General features: G+C 39.8%; 2 pseudogenes; both read left to right on the forward strand.

Moving 5' to 3' along the window:
- Nucleotides 10893–11535, forward strand: Gm17902 (predicted gene, 17902; annotated as a pseudogene).
- Rps24-ps3 (ribosomal protein S24, pseudogene 3) lies at nucleotides 19811–20315 on the forward strand (annotated as a pseudogene).

Here is a 22491-nt window from a genome sequence, read left to right on the forward strand (position 1 = left end):
AAGCTGTTCTGCAGCAGTCAAATCATTTTTCTCTTTATTCAAAAAATTCAAGGTAAAGAGAGCAATGGCTAATCTCTTTCTAGGAGTAGCGCCAGAGGCTACTCCCCCTTTCTGTTTTATTAGACACTCTTTCAGATTGTGATGGGCTCTTTCAATGGTGCCCTGGCCCTGAGGATTGTAGAGTATAACATGCACCAAGCAGACACCCATCATTTTACAAAAGGAAATAAAAGAAGCTGAAGTATAAGCAGGTCCATTATCAGTCTTAAGGTCTCTGGGCTGACCCCATGCACACCATACCTCAAAGCAATGGACAATGACATGGCGTGCCTTTTCACCAGTATGCAGGGAGGCAAACAACACCCTAGAGGCTGTATCTACAGAAACATGAACAAATTTCAGTTTACCAAATTCTGAAAAATGAGTCACATCCATTTGCCAAATGTGGAGGGGAAGCAGGCCGCGAGGGTTTACTCCCACACTCACCTGAGGCAATACTGGGGCACAGGCTTTGCAAGCCATAACAATATCCATTGCCTCTGCTCTAGTAATATGAAATGGAGAAGAAAGTGTTTTGGAATTCACATGAAACTGTGAATGAAATTCACGAGCCAGTTCTACAAGTGTTTGAATCAGAAAGGCAGAAGCAGCTCTAGCAGCTTTATCAACCAAATCATTGCCCTCTGCCAAAAGGCCAGGCAAACCTGTATGAGCTCGAATGTGTTGGACAAAAAATGGAGAACTTCTATTTAAAATTAAGGATTGCAATTTATTTAACAAATCCCCTATAGTGGATCTTAATTCACCTTTCCCACCACTTCCAGGACTGCTAACGAATTAACCACATACTGACTATCTGAAATTAAATTAAAAGATTCAGAATACAATTCAAAAACTTTTATAACAACCTGCAACTCAATAACTTGGAGAGAAGCAGGGGGGAAACTGTAAAGTTACTGGCATGGAGCCATAGACCAAATATGCTCCGCAGCCTGTCTTAGACCCATCTGTAAAAATTAAAGGGGCACCAGGCAATGGCACTCGAGAAGTAATTCGTGGGAAAAAAACTGGATGAGCTTTAATCAGCTTCAAAATAGAATCCTTAGGGAAATGATTATCCATCTTCCCCATAAAGCTACATCTCAAAATTGCCCAATCATCAACAGTAGCTGATAATACTTCTATTTGCTTCATATTATATGGAACAATCAATTCCTAAAGGGAATTGCCAAAATATTAAATACATTGTTGTAGGACAATCAAGGCCAATTGTGCTACCGAGGCAGGGTAATAAGACAAGATTTTTGTGGGTGAAGTCTTGGAATGTATCTATAGCAAAGGGGCATCCTGCCAGAGGACTCCAGTAGGCTGGGTCTCCTAGGGCAGGATGCACAAAATAATAGGACTGAACAGATCTCTTCGCTTTAATGCTGCTGTTTGAATACCCTTTTCTACCAAACTTAACGCTACGCGGGCAGAATCAGTAAGCTGCCAGGGAGAATTTAATTCTATATCTCACAGTAAAATATCATATAATGGTTGTAATTGTTTGTTGGTTAGGTCCAAATAGGGACGTACCCACTGTATATCCCCCAATAGCTTTTGAAAATCATTCAATGTCCTCAAATTATCCGTCCGAATCTGAATTTTCTGGGGAGATACTTGACTATCAAAAATTCTTGTTCCTAAATAATTCACCACTTTTCCTTTCTGAACCTTTTCCAGGTCTACAACCAATTGCTTTTCTTTTAATTTTTGGATCACTATACTATATGCGTGTTCCAACATCTCCTCTGTGAGTGCAGCAAGAAGTATATCATCCATATAGTGATAACACTTCAACCTAGGATATTGATCTCTTACCCCTTTAAGAGAAGAATCTACATAAAGTTGACACATGTTGGGGCTATTAGCCATGCCTTGAGGCAAAACAACCCATTCAAATCTCTCATCAGGCTCAACATGATTAATAGAGGGCACTGTAAAAGCAAATCTGACTGCATCCTAGGGATGCAATGGAATGAAAAAAAAAAAAGCAATTCTTTATATCTAAAATAATTAAAGGCCAATTTCTAGGTAAGGCAGAAGGAAGGGGTAATCCCCTCTGTACAGGTCCCATAATTACCATTTGTTTTATTAATTTCTCTCAAATCATGTAATAACCTCCATTTTCCTGACTTTTTCTTGATAATAAAAATCAGGGTATTCCAGGGGGAAGTAGAGGGTCTGATCTGGCCTAGGTTCAACTGTTCCCTAACCAGCTCTTGTGATGCTGTTAATTTCTCTGAGGGTAGTGGCCACTGAGGAACCCACACTGGTTCTTCAGTCTTCCAAGTAATGGGTAGAGCTCCCTCAGTGGCCCCTAGGAAAAACCGAAACAGGCTCGGTCATTCTTCCTCTCAACCGGTATCGGGGATAGTCTACCTTGTAAATAGCGACCCAAACCTTTACCAGGCTTATATCCCGAATGCAGCATCATTCACTGGGCTTGGGTGCTATATGGTCCCTCATTGGTCTGTTTAAAACTCATCCTGTTCATCAAATCACGCCCCCATAATGAAATAGGGATGGGCAGCACACAGGGCTGGAGATGCCCCTAATGCCCTTCTTTGTCACGCCAACATAGATGGCAAGAACTCATTTCTGTCATCTGAGGATATCCAAGTCCTCTCAGGGTTTGCTCTGATCGCTGATGTGGCCAACCAGCGGGCCAATTGTTGACGCTAATGATACTGTGATCTGTGCCAGTGTCCAACAGCCCAGAAATAGATGTTCCCTCTATTATAAGCTGCAATAAAGGTCTTTCATCTAAATCTAGGGAGCAAAAAATGGCAGAAGTGCCAGTAGAGACAAATCCCTTGTCCCCTCTTTCTTCCTCCTTAGCTGGGAACTGAGAATGACAACTAGGTAATAAAGGCAACTGAGCTATGCGATCTCTGGGGGAGATCGCTACTATGCCCTTAGGTGAAGAGACCATGATCTTGACTTGTCCTGTATAATCTGAATCTATGACTCCAGGATGGACTATCAGGCCCTGCATTGTTACAGAGCTCCTTCCTAAGATCAACCCTACTGTATCTGCTGGTAGAGGGCCTTTAAAATCTGAATCCACCAGCTGGACCCCCATATGGGGTGTTAATATGAGTGGAGTGGCAGAACTGAGGTCGAGCCCTGCGCTTCCTCTTGTGGCCCTCCTGGATTGTTCCACTGCATTGGTGGTATCAAATTGGGCCATCTCTCTGTGACTGTCCCATATATTTGAGGGCCCTGAGGTTGGGGGCCCCGTTTCCCGTCTTCTGGCCTAGCGCCGTCATGCTCGATTGGCTGCTCATGAATATCCTTCACTGAGCAACACTCATGGGCCCAATGATTTTACATTTTGGACAAAGTCCAGGTACCTGAGGCAGCTGGCCTCCCGTTCCACTTTGTTGCAGGCATTGTCGCCTTATATGACCAGGTTGCCCGCATTTGAAACAGCCTGTATTCCTGAACCCATTCTTTCCTTGGGAGACCTGCACAACTGCAGCAGCCAGCCCTGCGTTAGTTAATGGGCCTCTTAGCTCTTTACAGATCTTCATCCATACCCTAAGCCCCCTATGTTTATATGGGTTAATGGTTTGTCTATATTCCTTTGTACATTGTTCAAAAATCAGCTGTTTCACTAATGGCATCGCCATATCAGGATCTGCAAACACCCTCCCTGCCGCTTCTACTACCCTGGCCACAAAGTCTGCAAATGGCTCCATGGGTCCTTGAAGGGTTTTTGTTAAATTACCACTAACCTCTCCCCTGTTAGGGAGGGACTTCCATGCCTTAGTTCCTATTTTATTAATTTGCTCATAAACTTGTATAGGGTAGATAATCTATGCAATGGCAAATCTTCCTTGACCTAATAACATATCCTGATCCCAGGCCGCTTGTCCTGCACTCACGTTCTGAACAGCCTGCTCACCTGAATATTCTATAAAGAATGCTTTCCTGTCAAGATACTGTTAAGGGGAAAGACAGGCTCCTGCCAGATTCTGCCAATCGCTGGGAATTAGACAATAGCAATGCAGAGATTCAAGTTGAGCAGTAATGAAAGCAGCACTGACCCCATAGGCTCATACCCCTTCCTCCAGTCTTTGAATTACCTTCCAATCTAGTGGCTGATGGAATCTAGCTCCTTGAGCATCCTGGAAAACTGGGAGGCAGTGAGCACTTAGCTCTCGCCATGCTTCTGGATGCAAACTATGCCCTGTGGCACCTTTGGGAGCATAACGCAGCTGCGGCCCCAGAGCCGATGGCTGTACTTTTACTTTCACTTTGTCTAAACTGTCCTCTATGCTTTCCAAGTCATCTTCGGACATGTTCCCTTTGCTTGAACTGCTTTCAGCATCAGAATTATGTGATCTCTCCTCTCTTACTTGGTTCAAAGCCTCATTCCCCTTCTGCAGCTCGGCTCCACATCTTTCCTTGTCCTCTATACAGTTGCAAACTAACTTCCATACCGGTAGAACCATTTTTGTGAGGATTCCCTGTTCCTCTGCAAACTTCAAATCTTTTCCTAACTTCTCCCAGCTCGGTCTGGTAAGGTGACCAGAGACTGGGAACCATGGGGCCACCTCATCTACCGCTTTTAGAAAATTGTCTAGGGTTTCCTTTTTCAGCCCAATTCCTTTTACCTTTAGGAGGTCTTTCAAGGCCTGATGAACAGAATGTCCTGATATTGTATTTCCCATAGTGCCTGGTGTAACTTTAATTGTCTTGCTCCGAGATACTCAATAGTCCCTAATCCGGGAACCTAATAGTCTCTAACGGAGAATTTGAATCGCCCCACTTACCTGGGAGCTTACCAGCCAGCTACCCTGACTGCCAAGAGTTCTGGACTCGTCACATCCCCATACGGGCCACCACTTGTCGCTACTGTCTCTGACCAGCAGAAAAGAGGTGACGAAACTGATGTCCTTCTCAAGGCAGTTTATTCAGGAACTTTACAATGTGCAGGAAAAAAGAATGCCCCAATCTCTCTCGACCATCCCCCTTTATCCCCTCTCATCCACTCCCCATCACCCCAGTCCACATAGGCACAGTTCATTGGCTCAGGACTACATTCGTAACATCATCTGATTTTACGTCGTGGTGCATCTGCACAATGCAGCTCAAGGTATGTGGATATCTTGTGGGATATGAGGAAGTCAGGTGCCAGTCATAAAACTTGGCAGCAGTCCCGGGATCCATCTTGGGGCTGCAGCCACATCCACTCCTCACAGTCCCCAGTCCGGCCCTGCTCAGGCCGTGAGGCTCTGGGCTGCAGCCGCTTTGCAGAGCACCGCCAGCACAGCCAGGTCCATGTGGCCGGGGCGCGCATCGGGGAGCAGGCCTGCCTGCAGGAAAGCAGCGTTGAGTTGTTTTTCTTAACTATCACTGACAAATTCTATCCTAACATCAGTCCAAGTCCACAGTCAGAGATAAGGGGTTGACACTGTCTGTCCCATAACAAAAATCAGAAAAAAAAAAAAAGAAACAAAACAAAGACACAAGACACTAGTACATCTAAACACACATGTCCACATGTGGACTTATACAGCCAGCCAAATGCGACCTCTGAGGGGGTGAGGTTTCATATCAACTCCCTTCCTGATGGGGGGTAGAATTCCATATCTACCCCCTTCCTGACGGGGTTCGGATTCCACATTGACCCCCTTCTGACGGGGGGGGGGTGGTGGAATTCCACATCCACCCCCATCCTGACGGAGGTCGGATTCCACATTGACCCCCTTTCTCCTGTGGAATGTATTCCAGGGTTGCAGCCTGCGGCCCTTTCGCAGCCACTAGGTCCGCATGGGCCACAGTGGTGGCTGCCAGAAAACCGGTCTCAAACACTCTCAGTGGCGCCACACTTAGACAACAGACAACATACAAGACTCACACAAACGTACCTCCAAGGGGACTTTGGGGTTCCTGGGTGTCATGCATATCTCGGTGGGACCTCCAGATGAAAGAGCTCTGTGGGGATACCCCCACGCTAGTCACAAGACAGTGCGCACCCAAAGAAACACGAGAGAACATCTTGATGCAAACATACGAGGTAGTTTAATGACAAAGCTCTGGACCAACATGTATCTAATACTAAAGACAGAGGTGTCAACCACGAGGCTCAAAAGTTAGGGTTTTATATAGAAAAAGAGTGGGGGTAGGGGAAGAAGTGGCATGGCTTCACATAATTGGGCAGTTTAAACATCAGCAAACTGTATGTGCAGATCAAGGTAACAGCAGAGCATCTTTAACATTTAACCCATGTCAGAAGGGTGGGAGATAGGGAGGTGCTGGGCCAGTCCGGACATGCTTGTATGTCTTCCCTATCTTTATGGCTAGCCAGTTCCTGGGATGACTTTACAGCCCTTGTTCTTTGCTATAGGGCCCAAAAGCCCTCCTAACTATCAAGCTGCATGAGTCACAGACCTTGAATTTTAATTTTCTTTCACTATATGCAGTCATCCAATTAGACCACTGCCATTTGTTGAAGAAGCTTTGTCTTTTCCATTGTATAGCTTTTGCTTCTTTGTCAAAAATCAAGTGTCCACTGTTTTTTGGGTTTATTTCTGGCTCCTCAATTTGATTCCATTGATCAACCTGTCTGTTTCCATAGCAATACAACAGAAATTTATTACTATTGCTTTGTAGTACAGCTTGAAATAAGGGATGATTATACCTCCAGAAGTTGTTTCATTGTACAGGATTTATTTAGCTATCCTGGATTTTTTGTCTTTCCATAAGAAATTAAGAACTGCTGTTTGAACATCTATAAAAAATAATTAGAATTTTAATGGGTATTGCATTGAGTCTGTACATTGCTTTTGGTAAGACAGCCATTTTTACTCTGTTATTCTTACCAATACATTGCCCCAACCTGCAGGACTTAACCAACTGGGTTCTCTAGGGAAGGGAGCAACAGTGGCAAATTTTGGGATCAGAAGACTCAAAGGAAGGAGGCAAGACAAAAATCGTCTTTAGGCCTCATTTGCTCTTGAGAAATGGAGGTTTTTTTAAAGATGAAAACTGCAAATATTATTTGCTCCGGTACATAGCCCAAACCAGTGGTGCTAGGTAACACATTAACTTCAAAGGACTGTCCCCATTGTAAAAGGTCCTGAAAGGGTAAAAGGTCCAGAAAGGAGTGCCTTTGTTGTAAAATGTCCTAAGTCAATTATAGATCAGAAGCAAGAGGGTAAAAGAAGCAAAAGAGTGTTAAATGATAGCCCAGGGACAAGGCTGAGATTCCAGGGGCTTCTGGGCCTCAACAATCCAGGAATGTGGGAGATCTTTCCACCTTCTGATATCTTCCTCAATTTCTTTCTTCAGAAACTTGAAATACTTGTCGTATGTGTATCACATTATTCTTGCACAGACACACTTGCTTTGTTAGAGCTACACCAAGAAATTTTATATTATTTGTGGCTATTGTAAAGGGTGATGTTTCCCTAATTTCTTTCTAAACCCATTTATTGTTAGTATAAAGATGGGCTCCTGATTAAAATTTTTAGTTTAATTTGTATCCTGCCACTTTTTAAGGTTGTTTATTAGCTGTAGGAGTTTCCTGGTAGAATTGTGGGGGTCACTTATGTATACTATCTTATCTTCTATGAGGAGAGATACTTTGACTACTCCCTTTCCAGTCTCTAACTCATTAATCTCCTTTAGTTGTATTATTGCACTAGCTAGAAATTCAAGTAATATTGATTAGCTACAGAGAAAGTGAGCAGCATTATCTTGTCACTGATTAGATAGATGGGACAGGATGACTCCACCTGAATCATGGTAACATTGACAACATGTAAAAACTGCCCCATGCTTCACCTCCCTCCAGTGCCCTACACAAGGTATGGACACTTTTGGGTTGATTGCCCTCCTCTGCCTGATCAAGATAAAGTCAGTCCCCCAAGTTCCTTCTCTACAAGAAAATTTCAGACCTGGGTTTAGCAGTCAACAGCTTAGTATCTTTATGCAGCTACTAAAGATTAAATATTGTCCTATTTGACTACTGAAGACCTAAGACCACTGCCCCCAATGAAACCATTAAAATCATAGGAGCCTTGGGAAATCTTCTGGGTATTTGGCAAGTTTCTGATATCTTAATTGATACATATGGCATTTATCCCATACTTCCTGTTATAATGTATCCTCAGATCTCTGATGATATTGACTAACCTGAGCTTTTCAGTTTAACAGCAATAAACATACTAGCTCCTCCTGCTCCAAGGTTACAGGTGCCTCCTCTTCATATATAAAAATCAAGTTGCAAACCTCACTTTTTAGAGCTATTACTAAGTCAACAGCAGAAAAAGTTTACAGTTTACAGAAAGTCACAGATTATCTTGCTACCAGACTCTAAAACAAACAAAACAAAACAAAACACCCCCCAAAACTCATAGAAAGGTTTCAAAGGAACTTTCTACTATTTTTTTATTTAACCCAACTGCTCTTAGTAATTAACCACAACCTCTCTTAATGGTAAATATTTGGAAAATAAAATGATAATAAAAATATTTAAGGTTTAAATAAGTTATGAGGGTCTAAAAATACTTTTAAGGTATCTGAATGCAAGTTATAAAGATCTAAGGATGTGAAAGTTTAAGTACATTCTGAGCGTCTAAAATGTTCTAAGGTATATAAATACAAATTGTAAAAGTCTGACAATGTAAAATCTTAAATACATTGTGAGGGTCTAAAAATTGTTAAAATAAAAAATTCCTATTTCTTTTGGTATAGCATTGGAAATGTAAATGAGCTAATTACCTAATAAAAAATGGAAAAGAAAAAAAAATCCTATTTATTTTTCTCTTTGCTATTGTTACATTAAGTCTTCAAAAGTTCAGAGTTTTAACATTAATCAAATTAGCTCTAGTGAGCACTGACAACTATTATCATTGTTACAAACTCAAAACTTTAAAATACCTTTGGTTGTGCTTTTCATTATGCTAAAAACACTTATTGAATCTATGTACAGCCAGTTTCCTATTTAGAGGAAACGAGTGTTCATGCTTTCAAACCCAAAGCATTTTGGATCCCCAAGCTTTTACTATGACTCAAAAATATGATGACTACTTCTTTTTCTACAGTGTAGATTTCAGTACAGATCATAAACAGTAGTAATGATAATATATTTAAAACTTTTATCTCCTTTTGAAACCTTAAAATAATTCTTGTAAGCTTCAGGAAATCAACTTGAATCCACCTCTCATACTCCTAAATTCGCCACCTGTTTATTCCTGAAAGTGGGATTGTTCTCCCTTTCTCTGGTCTCGGAACTCCCCTACCCCAAATACCAAAATCATAAACCTGAAACTTTCAAATGCATATCCTAGATAAAAGTTTTCCCCTAAACTCTTTAACTTTACCTACTACCCCTATGTCTGTCTCACCAGATTTCAAATTAACCAGACTGCTTCAGCAACTTGCCTACTCTGGGTGTTCCCTTGAAATATGCATTCAGAATGGCCCTAAAGCAGCTAGTCCTATGTGGTACATCCTTCCAAACTCTTCCAAAGCTGTCTGTACTTCCCTAACTCCAGATGTTCTTGCAGAGCCTGGGTATGGAATAGCCTCCTCTTCCTACATTTGGACTTGGCCAGTATTCCAGCATTCTGGTGTTCCCTACAATGATGTCCTAATGTCAAAAGGAAGTAGCCATAGAAGAGATTGTATCATCTCTTATCATTTATTATCAATGAAAAGGCTTGGGTGTTAGGTCTCAAAACTGGGACAAATGGCTAACTGAGCTGCCCATTAACATATCAAAGATGTTGGCCACCAGTTTCTTGTAGCATTCCTTTGTTTCTAACTGTTATAGGAACCCCCTAGCAACGACATCCCAGCCTCTACCATGAATACTGGGGTGGACTTCCATCCCTACAATTTCTCTGGTCCATTTTGGTCCATTTTGGCCCAAGCCACACCTCTTGTTTGGTGGTGCTTCTTCCCTCTCCCTTGTCTCCTCTCCTACATGGTTCAACTCAGGCTCATGTTCACTCTAGACTCTCCCAGATGTCTCTGTCTCTCCTATATTCTCCCTCATATCTAAAATAAATTTTCTCCTCCACCATCCTTAGGAGTAGTCATGTCCTTCCTTTGTTATTTATTTTCTTCATCCAAGAATTGATAGAAATACAAACTCAAGGTGATTTTTTAAGTGCTATTGATACATGTGATTGGTGGAAGTAGATGAGTATGGTAATTGTTTAAAATGAATTACAGTGATTAACTCATACTGCAACTTGAGCTCTGACATGCCTTTGCAGATCCTTTCTTTGGAGATGAAGAGTTTAGAAGCAAATACAGATCATTCTTGGTTTGAGAGCTAAATAAATTGAATATGTTTCTTGTGTTTCCCTGGGAATCTGTGCTCAGGGAAGATTCAAGCATCATTTGTGACTCATCAAGCCCTCTTATACTTCCCACTCCCATTTGTGCTTTGGGCATTGTGATGTCTCATAGAAATTAGAACTAAAATCATACCCTTTAAAGAGAATTTAAGAAGTTCCTGGAGTGTGATTTTTAAGCCATTGATGTTGCTTTCTTCCATTTCTACAGTTTGGTTTCCACTCTAAAATGAGTCATAACAGCAGTAATCTCTAGACCCAGCATCTTCTGAAAGTTATTTGACTCTCATGGTGATTCACTGTGATCCATTCCTCACAGAGCCTACTGTAAAATTTTCCTTCTTGTCAGGAAGAATGGGTTCCCTATGGTACAATTTGTATGATTTCAGGGAAAGAGGCAGGGAAGAGGATATTAGTACATAGTAGCATGTCAGAAATGTCCCAATTAAAGTAAGCAATATCACCTGAAATTCTTTCTCAGTATGCTCTTAAAAGAATGTCATTAAAAATGGTAATTAAAATTCAAGGTCATTTCAGCATGGCCTTTGTCACCACAGCTGCTTTAGTATTCTTGAATCAAGAGAGCCAGGCCCAGGCTGGGGTTGTTGTGGATCTGAGGGTCCCTGCTCCAGGCACAATGGATAGTTTCGTCTTCAGGTGTGACCTCTCCAGCCACACCAGCTCCTTTACTTTCAAGATTGGGAAGGAGGATGATAGGGAATAGGTGCTGGCATTGAATATGATGTGCCTTACTGAGGGGGCCAAGAATGAGTGTAATGTGGTAAAAGTTGTGGCCCGGGATAATAACAATCAGAAGATGTCAGTTCCTGTGGTTTCCTTGCCAGCACAGGCTCAGTCTAGATGATTTCCAGCTCCAACCACCTGCAGCTTTCTTTCTATCTAAAGTCCAGTTCCAGTCTTGTGTAGATCAGTGGTCAACAGTGGGTCATTTGTATAAACAATGATCTTTTTGAAGAGGAAAGTGAGGATATGAGTGAAAAGGAAATTAAGCTTTGTGGCATCCTTCCTGCCAAAAAGCATAGGGGCAGGTCCTAACCTTCTGGTCAGGTAGCTGCTTGCTACAGGCGCCATGCTCCATATGTTCCTGGACAAGTTCAAGAATGGTTTTCTCACTGAAGAGGATAGTTTGGGAAGTAGAAGGGACTTGGGCTGGTTCTAAGTCAGCAGACATTCTTCATAGGTTCCCATGTTTGGTCCTGTGTTTCCTGAAGATTCCCTTTTCTATTGGGAGTAGACAACCTTTGAATACCTCTTGACCCACCTCCCCAGATTTAAAGTTTTGTGAACCTCCAGATTCAGTCCTTAGCACTGAAAAAATAATGTGAAGTTCAGAACACATTTTTAACAGTTTTTACATTTTGAGATAAATATCTGAATTAAGTGGTGCAAATTTTTTTGCAGAAAGAAAGAAAGAAAGAAAGAAAGAAAGAAAGAAAGAAAGAAAGAAAGAAAGAAAGAAAGAAAGAAGTAGAGGAAGGAAGGAAGGAGGAAGGAAGAGAGAAAGAGAAAAGAAAAGAGAAGAAAAGAAAAAAGGAATGGAATAGGAATTCACAGTGACATAAACCACAGGCAGTACACTGCTTAATATCAAGAGCTGTTAGGAAATGGCATTCCTAGACAAAATTAAAGGAGAATGTACAAACTTCCATTTTCTGGGCATTATTAATGTGAACTTGATAATTGCTGATAGCCAGTCACAAGACTGTATATGGATTTTATTTTGTTTTCTTTGTTCATTGGGATTTTATTACTTTCTTTTGTCATATACTTAAAACAAGCAAATTATCCAACAGAGCTTCATAGTTGTATTTCACATTGTTCTAGGTAGTTCCCATGAGTCATTTTTAACTTCTTCTCTTGTAGTTCTTCTCAGATAACTTTAGGAACCCAAGGGGTAAAGGCGTTGGCCCTGGCACCAGCACACACACATGATTCAAATTTTTGGAAAGTAAGAATTATGAGTAAATCATATTCATTTGTTTAGGTGTGTCATCCATTTACTCACCAGTATCATTCTTAGATTACCAACCAGTGGATACCATAAAATTCACACTGAGCATTTGCTTCCTGTAGATTTTAATATAGGAATTTGGCTACTCTGGCTGGAATACAGACATAACTTTAGTATACACCTTTAACCCCAAACAATGTAGGTAAGGAAGCAGTCATGTTTGGAAGTGTTGTTTATTCAAGGGGCAGAACAGAGATACATTTATCAGACTGAAAGTGGACATCGAATACTCATGAGAACAGACAAGAGGGAGGTTCTGTCCTGTTCATGAAGTCAGTTCAGTCAGTGCAGTTCAGTTATGGGAATTCAGAGGCATTTTTTTTAAGCAGAGCAACAATTCAGCAAAAAGCTGAAGAAGCCATATTGAATTAGTCAATTTGGGGAAGTGTTTAAGCCAGAATACCTGAGTTGAAACAGACAGCCAGAGTTCAGAAAGAACCAGAAAAGGTAAGCTATAAAGAACCAGAAAGACACCGAGACAGCAATTATATAAGGAGAATAAATGATAATCTTACAGCCTCCCATTTCTAAGCTGTAATGAATAGATTGCTTGCCAGCTATAAAGGTTGCCTGACAATCACATCTCATGCCAGCCACCAACTGATATGTTTTGATCTTATGGTACCATGATAAATACCATGATCCTAAAGCAAAATTTTCATAATCATAAAGTTATTTGCAATGTGCTGACAAAATAAAAGCTACTATTATTTTTGTATGGAGAACTCCCAACCTATATTTCTGATTAAAAACTTATTTTTCTAACACTCTCCCCATATCCTTTTTCTCCATTCTTCATTCCCTTTCTTTTTTCCTAACTTTTATTGGAATAATTTTAAAGTTATAAGTATTAAAATAGACTCACCAATACAAAACCAGGAAGGAGAATACCCATACATATATTTCTATGACAATAATTATTCAAATAATTCCTGATCAGAGCTGCTACAGTCTAATTTAGGTGCTTATACACAGATGTATTTGTAGTAATGGCTATCTCCAAAAATTACTTGAAGCCCACTTATGCAACAAGCACATGTTAGAAATAAGCGGTGGGTCCCAAACAAATCCCACTACAGAGCAGGTCTCCAAACTAAAAGGTTCATGTAAGCCGTGGTGAAACAAAGAGCATTGGATATAGGTACCTGAACTTCTAATTTTGTCTTATAATGTTTTCCCTTTTGCACGAATGTGTTTATGTTTCCTATAACATGTGTATCTCCAAATAAAATTCCCTATTATTCTCTTATCAACTGATTGTTTTGTAGTGACAATCTTTTTTTTGCTTATTTTATGATGATATATTTTCACTTGATTTTGTGCTCCTATGACACATAATCCTCCAAGATACTTCTGTGCTGAGATAGATAATAGGTCATATTTCTGGAAATATTACTGGAGAGATGGATTCTGGAAAACAAATATAGAATTCATTTTAATTTTCCATTTTTATTTTTTAAAAATTATGTGTATTGCCACCGCTGGAGAAACATCTTCCTTCTGGCCTCCAACTCCACCTGGGATAGATCTAGCACTTCAGACATGCTCACACACCCAGAGACAGCTTGACTCCCAGGAGGTCCATCACAACCAAGTTCACAGGTAAGACCCAAGCTGCCCAAATACCTTGTTGTGGATACCTTCACCCTGGAGTTCAGTTGAATCACCTTGAAATGGAAAAAAATCTTAGCTTAGAATCAACATATGACAAAAACACAGCTGGGCACAGTATCTATGATCCTGAACTCATGAACTTTTCTATGTTGGAAGTCTTTCAGTGGTGGATTCTGGTAGATTATGCCACCAGATCTAACAGGTCTTTGTCACTATTTTTCCTGCTTTGCTCCAGCCTTTCCATCCAAAAAGGGACATTCATTTCTCCTGCATTCTCTCTTCCTCTCTCGGAACCAGAAGGCCCACCTCCTCTGCACCCATTGATTAGATTCTTGTTATCTTTATTATTCAATCAATTAACTAGGAAAAAATTCTGCTACAATACCTGGCATAACTGGGACCACCATAGGGCCAAACAGACACAGGACCTATATGATGGAGACAAATCAAAGGGTCCACAATTGCACCCAGGGGAATATCAGGTGTTCTAGCCTCCTCCTCCAGCCCACAACTACATAAAGCTTGACTACCAGCATGTCCTTCACAATCAGGCTCATAGGCTCACTTATTGGATGCTCCAGACACCCTCCTACACCAAGAGACACACAACTCAAGGAGTTCCATCATAACCAGGTTCACCAGAAGGACAGGCTCCAGTCAGAGATAGCAAGGTCAGTTAACACCAGAGATAGCCACATGGCAAGAGACAAGCACAAAAGCATAACAAACAGAAACCAAGGCATCATGGTACCATCAGAAGTCAGATCTCTCAACATGGCAAGCCCTGGATACCCTAATACAACTGAAAAACAAGATTCTATCCTAAAATCCCATATCATGAAAATGATAGAGAACCCTACAGAGGACATAAATAATTCCCGTAATGAAATATAAGGAAACATAAGCAAATAGGTATAAGCTCTTAAAGACAAAACACAAATCCCTTAAAGAAATATAGAAAAACACAACCAAACAGGTGAAGGAATTGAACAAAACTATCCAAGATCTCAAAATGGAACTAGAAACAAAAAAGTAATCACAAAGAGAGGCAACTGTGGACATGGAAAACCTAGAAAAGACATCAGGAGTTATAGATGCAAGTGTCATCAACAGAATACAAGACATAGAAGAGAGAATCTCAAGACTCCTAGATTGTCTGCTCTCATGAAGACACCATATTGTGACCCATCCTAGAGTATCCACTGCATTCAGAGCAGTTGGTAAGACACCCCCTTCCCCAAGTCCCAAGTCCCAGAGCTGCCTGCTGGGAGCACAGTAGACTCAGGACCCATGACCTACCAAATGCCCTCCCTTCAAATACCACTCCCATTCTACCACTTCTGCCCCTTCCACCCTGTAATTTATGCTGAGGCAGACTGCTAGCTGCTCTGCTCCCATGAAGATGCCATATCTTGAGCCATCCTAGAGAATCCACTGCACTCAGAGCCTTTGATACCATATCCTGAGCCATACCAAAAGATCTTCTGTACTCAGAGCAGTCAGGCAACTGACACCACAGCCTGAGGCATCTCAGGGTATCTATGTGCTGCACACAGGGAAACTGAGCAACTGATCACTAGCTTGTCTGCTTCCCTGAAGACACCACAGCTTAAAGGCATCCCAGGAGCTCCTCTGTACACAGGGCAACTGGGCAACAGACACCAGAGTCTGAAGACATCCTTGGGTCTCTGTGGCTTCCAGGGCAACAGACCTGACAGACTGAAAGCCTCCTGGGATTTCTGCTGCACACGGGGAAATAGAAACCACAGTGCATAGGGCCGCTGGAGAACATTTTCATACAAGACAACAGGTTGACTGCTCCTCAGAAAACTGAACAGTTTGAAGGCATCCTGGGAGATCTACTGCAGTCAGAGCAACATATCAGCAACTTCTCTGCCCCTCTGAAGATCCCCCAGTTGGAAGGCCCCACAGGTGGTCTGCCATATCCTGGGACACAGGCCAACCAGGAGACCTGAAGCAACCCAGAGACAAAAGAGGCAGACTACAGACAGAGTCACCCAGATCAGCAAACACCAGGGATAACCATATGTCAAGAGGCAAGTGCAAGACCATAAGCAACAGAACCCAATATACATGAGCATCATCAGAATCCAGTTCTCCCACCACAGCAAGCCTTTATTACACCAACACACCTGAAAAACAGGAAGTTGACTTAAAATCCTAGCTCATGAAGATAATAGAGTCCTTTAAGGAGGCTATATATAGCTCGCTGAAAGAATTACAGGAAAGCAGAAGAAAAGAGGTAAAAGACTTAAGAAGGAGACAAACAAGTCCCTTAAAGAAATAATGGAAAATACAATAAAAAAGATGAAGGAATTGAATAAAGCAGTCTAAGACATAAATGTGGAAGTAGAAATGATACAGAAAACACAAATGGAGACAAATCTGGAAATGGAAAACCTAGAAAAGAGGTCAGGAATTACAGATGTAAGTATCACCAACAGAATACAAGAGATAGAAGAGAGAATCTCAAGTATATAAGATACCATAGAAGAGATTTACAGAACTGTCAAAGAAAATTCAAAATGTAAAATACTCCTAACCAGGGAAAATCAGAACACAATGAAAAGATCAAATCTAAGAATTATTGAAATAGAAGAACCTGAAAATGTCTTCAACAAAATCATAGAAGAAAACTTCCCAAACCTAAAGAAACAGATGGCCATAAAGGTACAAGAAGCTTACAGAACATCAAATAAATGGGACCAGAAAAGAAAATTTTCTCATCACATAATAATCAAAACACTAAAAACACAGAACAAAGAAAGAATATTAAAAGCTGCAAGGGAAAAGGGCCAAGTAACATACAAAGTTAGACCTATCAGAATTACACCAGACTTCCCAGCAAAGAGTATGAAAGCCAGAAGAGCCTGGTCAGAGGTCATGCAGACTCTAAGAGAACACAAATGCCAGTCTAGGCTACTGTACCCAACAAAACTCTCAATCAACATACATGGAAAAACAAAATATTCCATGACAAAACCAAATTCAAACAATGTCTATCTACCAATCCAGCCCTACAGAGGATCCTAGAAGGAAAACACCAAAACATGGAAGATACCTACAACAAAGAAAAGATATTAAGTATCTCACAACAAAGCCAAAAGGAGAGAGCCACAAGCACACAAAGTCACCTAAAAAAAACAAACACAGCAGGTACCAACAGTCATTTGTCTTTAATATCTCTCAGTATTAATGAACTCAACTCACCTATAAAAAGACATAAGCTAACAGACTGGATACATAAACAAGATCTAGCATTTTGCTGCATACTAGAAACACACCTGAATAACAAAGAAAGACACTATCTCAGAGTAAAAGGATGAAAAAAGGTCTTCCAAGCAAATGGTCCCAGGAAACAAGCTGAAGTTGTCATACTAATATCCAATAAAAAGGATTTCAACCAAAAGTTATTAAGTGTGATGAGGAAGGACACTTCATAGGGATTTTCAAAGGGAAAATCCACCAAAAGAAAGTCTCAATTCTGAACATCTATGTCCCAAATGCAAGGGCACCAACAATTATCAAAGAAACTTTACTAAAGTTCAAAACAGACATTGAACCCCACACAATAATAGTGGAAGACTAACACCCCACTCTCAAAAATATACAGGTCATTGAAACAAAAACTAAACAGAGAAACAGTCAAACTAATAGAAGTAATAAGCCAAGTGGATTTAAAAGATATCTATATAATATTTCACCCTAAAACAAAAGAATACATCTTCTTCTCAGCACCTCATGGTACCTTCTTCAAAATTGACTATATAATTGGTGACAAAACAACCCTCAACTGATACAAGAAGATTAAAATAATCCCATGCATCATATCAGATGACCATGGCATAAGGCTTGTCTTCAACAATACCAAAAACAACAGAAAGCTGGCATACACATGGAAACTGAACAACTCTACTCAATGATAACTTGGTCAGGCAGGGAAGAAATGAAGAAAGAAATTAAAGACTTCCTAGAATTTAATGAAAATGCTAACACATCATACCCAAACTTATGGAACACAATGAAAGCAATGCTAAGAGGAAAATTCATAGCACTAAGTGCCCTGGTAAAGAAACTGGAGAGATCTTACACTAACAAGTTAAGATCACACCTGAGAGCTCTTGAACAAAAAGGAGCAAACTCACCCAAGAGTCATAGAAGAGAGAAAATTGTTAAATTCAGGGCCAAAATCAACCAAATAGAAACAAAGAGATACAAAGAATCAACAAATCCAAATTCTGGTTCTTTGAGAGAAGCAACACTATATATAAACCCCTAGCCAAACTAACTAAAGGACCCAAAGGCAGTATCCAAATTAATAAGTTCAGAAATGAAGTAGGAGCCATAACAACAGAAAAGGAAGAAATTCAAAAAAATCACCTGATCCTACTATAAAAGCCTATATTCAACAAGGCTGGAAAATCTAGATTAAATGGATGGTTTTCTAGACAGATACCACATACCAAAGTTAAATCAAGGGCGGAGAATTTATCTAAACAGGCCCATATCTTACAAGGAAATAGAAGAATTCATTAAAAACATGACAACCAAAAAAGGGCCCAGGGCCACATGGATTTAGTGCAGAATTCTACCTGACCTTCAAAGAAGACCTGATACCAATATTACTCAAAATGTTCCATCAAATAGAAACAGAAGGAACATGATCTAACTCATTCTATGAAACCAAAATTTCTCTGATAGCTAACGACACAAGGACCCAATAAAAAAACAGAACTTCAGACCAATCTTTCTTATGAATATTGATGCAAAAATACACAATAAAATTCTTGCAAACCAAATCCAAGAACACATCAATACCATCATTCATCATAGTCAAGTAGGCTTCATCCTAGTGATGTAAGGTTGTTTCAATATATGAAAATTCATTAACATAACCTATGATATAAACAAACTGAATGAAAAAAAATCACATGATCATCTCCTTAGATAAAAAAACAAAAAAAAAAAAAAACAAAAAAAACAAAAACAAACAAGCATTTGACAAAATGCAAGACCCCTTCATGTTAAAAGGATTAGAGATATCAGGAACTCAAGACCCATACCTAATCATAATAAAAGCAATTTATAGCAAACTAACAGCTAATACCAAATTAAATGAAGACATACTTGAAGCAATCCCACTGAAATGGGGATGACAAGACAAGGATGCCTGCTCTCCCTCTATCTCTTCAATATAGTACTCAAAGTGCTAGTTAGAACAATAAGACAACAAAAACAGATCAAGGGGATACAAATTGGCAAAGAAGAAATAAAGGTATCACTATTTGCAGATGATATGATAGTATACATAAGCAACCCCAAAAATTCTACTAGAGAACTTTTCCAGCTGATAAACTTTAACAAAGTAGCTGTATATAAAATTAACTTAAATAAATCAGTAGATTTCCTTTATACAAATGATAAACAGGATGAGAAAGAAATTGGGGAAACAACTCCTTCATAATAGCCACAAATATTATAAAGTATCTTTGGGTAACTCTAACCAAACAAGTGAAAGACCTGAATGACAGTAACTTCAATTCTCTGAAGAAAGCAATCAAGTAATCTGTCAGAATATGGAGAGATCTCCCTTGCTCAAGAATTGGCAGAATTAACATAGTAAAAACGACGATACTAGCAAAGGCAACCAACAAACTCAATGTAATCTCCAATAAAATTCCAACACATTTCTTCAAATACAAGTAAAGAGCAATTCTCAAATTCATCTGGAAAGGCAAAAAACTCAGAATAACAAAAACAAAACTTAAAAATGGAAGAAAAGCTCCTCTCCAGCTCCGGCTCCGTAGCCATCATGAATGACACAGTAACCATCCGGACCAGGAAGTTCATGACCAACCGTCTGCTTCAGAGGAAACAGATGGTCATTGATGTCCTTCATCCTGGGAAGGCAACAGTACCAAAGACAGAAATTCGGGAAAAGCTGGCCAAAATGTACAAAACCACACCAGATGTCATCTTTGTATTTGGATTCAGAACCCACTTCGGTGGTGGCAAGACTACTGGCTTTGGCATGATCTATGATTCTTTAGATTATGCAAAGAAGAATGAGCCTAAACACAGACTCGCAAGACATGGCCTTTATGAGAAGAAAAAGACCTCCCGAAAACAGCGAAAGGAACGCAAGAACAGAATGAAGAAGGTCAGGGGCACTGCGAAGGCCAATGTTGGTGTTGGCAAAAAGCCAAAGGAGTAGATCTGCGGTGACTTGATGTTTTGCTGTGATGTGCAGATTTCTGAGAGGACAAATAAACTAAAAAGCTTCTACAAAAAAAAAATGGAAGAAAGGCTGGGGAAATCTCTATCCCTCACATCAACCTTTACTACAGAGCAATGGTGATTAAAAAAAAAAAAAGAGCATGGTATAGGTACAAAGAAAGACATGTTGATCAATGGAATAGAATTGAAGACCTGCATATAAAACCACACACTTATAGATACTTTATCTTTGACAAAGATGCCAGAAATATACAATGGGAAATAAGCATCTTCAATATATGTTATCTATTAGAAGAGAAAGTGGAAAAGAGCCTTGAACTCATTGGCACAGGGGGAAATTTCTAAAACAGACCTCCAATGGTTCATGCTCTAAGGTCAAGAATTAATAAATGGGACCTCGTGAAACTGAAAAGCTTCTGTTAGGCAAAGGACATAGTCAATAAGAGAAATGGGCAACCTACAGATTGGGGGAAAATCTTCATTAACCACACATCTGATATAGGGCTAATATCTAAAATATATAAAGAACACTAAAAGCAAACCACCAAAAAATTGAACAACCCAATCCCAAACTAAATCAAGATTTCACAACAGAGGAATATCAATTGCCTGAGAAACACCTAAAGAACTGTTCAAAGTCCTTAGTGATCAGAGAAATGCAAATTAAAAAGACCCTGAGATTCTACCATACACCAATCAGAATGGCTAAGATCAAAACCTCAGGTGACAACACATGTTGGCAAGGATGTGGAGAAAGACAAACACTCCTCTATCGCTGGTGGAATTATAAACTGGTACAACCACTTTGGACATCAATCTGGATGTTCCTCAGTAGAGAGTTATTCAGGTTCCATGAGTGTATAGGCTTTCTGGTGTTTCTATTGGGGCTAAAGTTCTCCCTTATTCCATGGTAGGCTGATAAGATACAAGGGGTTATTTCAATATTCTTGTATCTCTTGAGGCTTTCTTTGTGACCTACTTTATACTCAAGTTTGGAAAAGAACCCATAAGGCGAGGAGAAGCTGCTATATTCTATTATGTTTTGGTGAACTATTCTGTAGATTTCCATTAGGTCTATCTGAATTGTAATGTCAGTTAGTTTCATTACTTTTCTGTTTAATATTTGTCTGATAACGTGTCAACTGGTGATAATGAGGTTTTGATGTCTTCCACTATTAATGTGTGGGGTTTGATGTGTGATTTACACTTTAGCAATATTTAACAAATGTGGGTGCCCTTGTGTTTTGGCCTAGATGTTCCAAACTGAGATATCAACTTGGTAGATTTTTTTTCCTTTGATAAGTATGAAGTGTCCTTCTTCATCTCTTTTGATTACTTTTGGTTGAAAAATCTATTTTATTAGACATTAGAGTGGCTGCCCAAGCTTGCTCCTTGTGTCTGTGTGTGTGGAAAAACTTTTTCCAGCCATTTAACTCTGATATAATGTCTATCTTTACTGCTGAGGTATGTTTCTTGTATGCAGAAGAATGATGAATCCTGTTTTCCCATCCATTCTGGTAGTCTGTGTCTTTTTTTCTAATTTATTTTTATTAGATATTTTCTTTATATACATTTCAAATGCTATCCCGAAAGTTGAACATCCAAGATACAATTTGCAAAACACAAGAAAATCAAGAAGAGGGAAGACCAATGGGTGGATACATCATTCCTCCTTAGAATAGAGAACAAAATACCCATGAAAGGAGTTACAGAAACAAAGTTTGGAGCTAAGAATAAAGGATGGATTATCCAGAGACTACGCCACCTGGGGATCCATCCCATAATCAGCCACCAAACCCAGACATTATTGCATAAGCCTATGTCTTTTAATTGAAGAATTAAGTCTGTTGATTTTGAGAGATGTTGACCAGTGGTTGTTTTTCTCTGTTACTTTGATGTTGGTGGTGGTGGTGGTGTTGTTGTTGTTGTTGGTGGTGTGTGTGTATGTTTGTGTGTTTGTGTTTCCTTGTTTTTGTTGGCAGGAAATTATGTTTGACTAATTTATTAATTTCTTTTATTGTATCTTCTATGTCTGAGATTCTCTCTTCCACCCTTCCACCTTCTATATTCTGGTGGTGGTGCTTGCATCTGTTATTCCTTTTCTATCACCAAGGTTTTCTATCTCTAGGATTCCCATATTTTGTGTTTTCTTTATTGCTTCTATTTTCATTTTCAGATTTTGAGCAGTTTTATTTATGTCCTTAACCCATTTAATTGTATTTTCCT

The sequence above is a fragment of the Mus musculus genome, chromosome X, assembly GCF_000001635.26.
Source record: "Mus musculus strain C57BL/6J chromosome X, GRCm38.p6 C57BL/6J".
In the NCBI taxonomy this organism is placed as follows: Eukaryota; Metazoa; Chordata; class Mammalia; order Rodentia; family Muridae; genus Mus; species Mus musculus.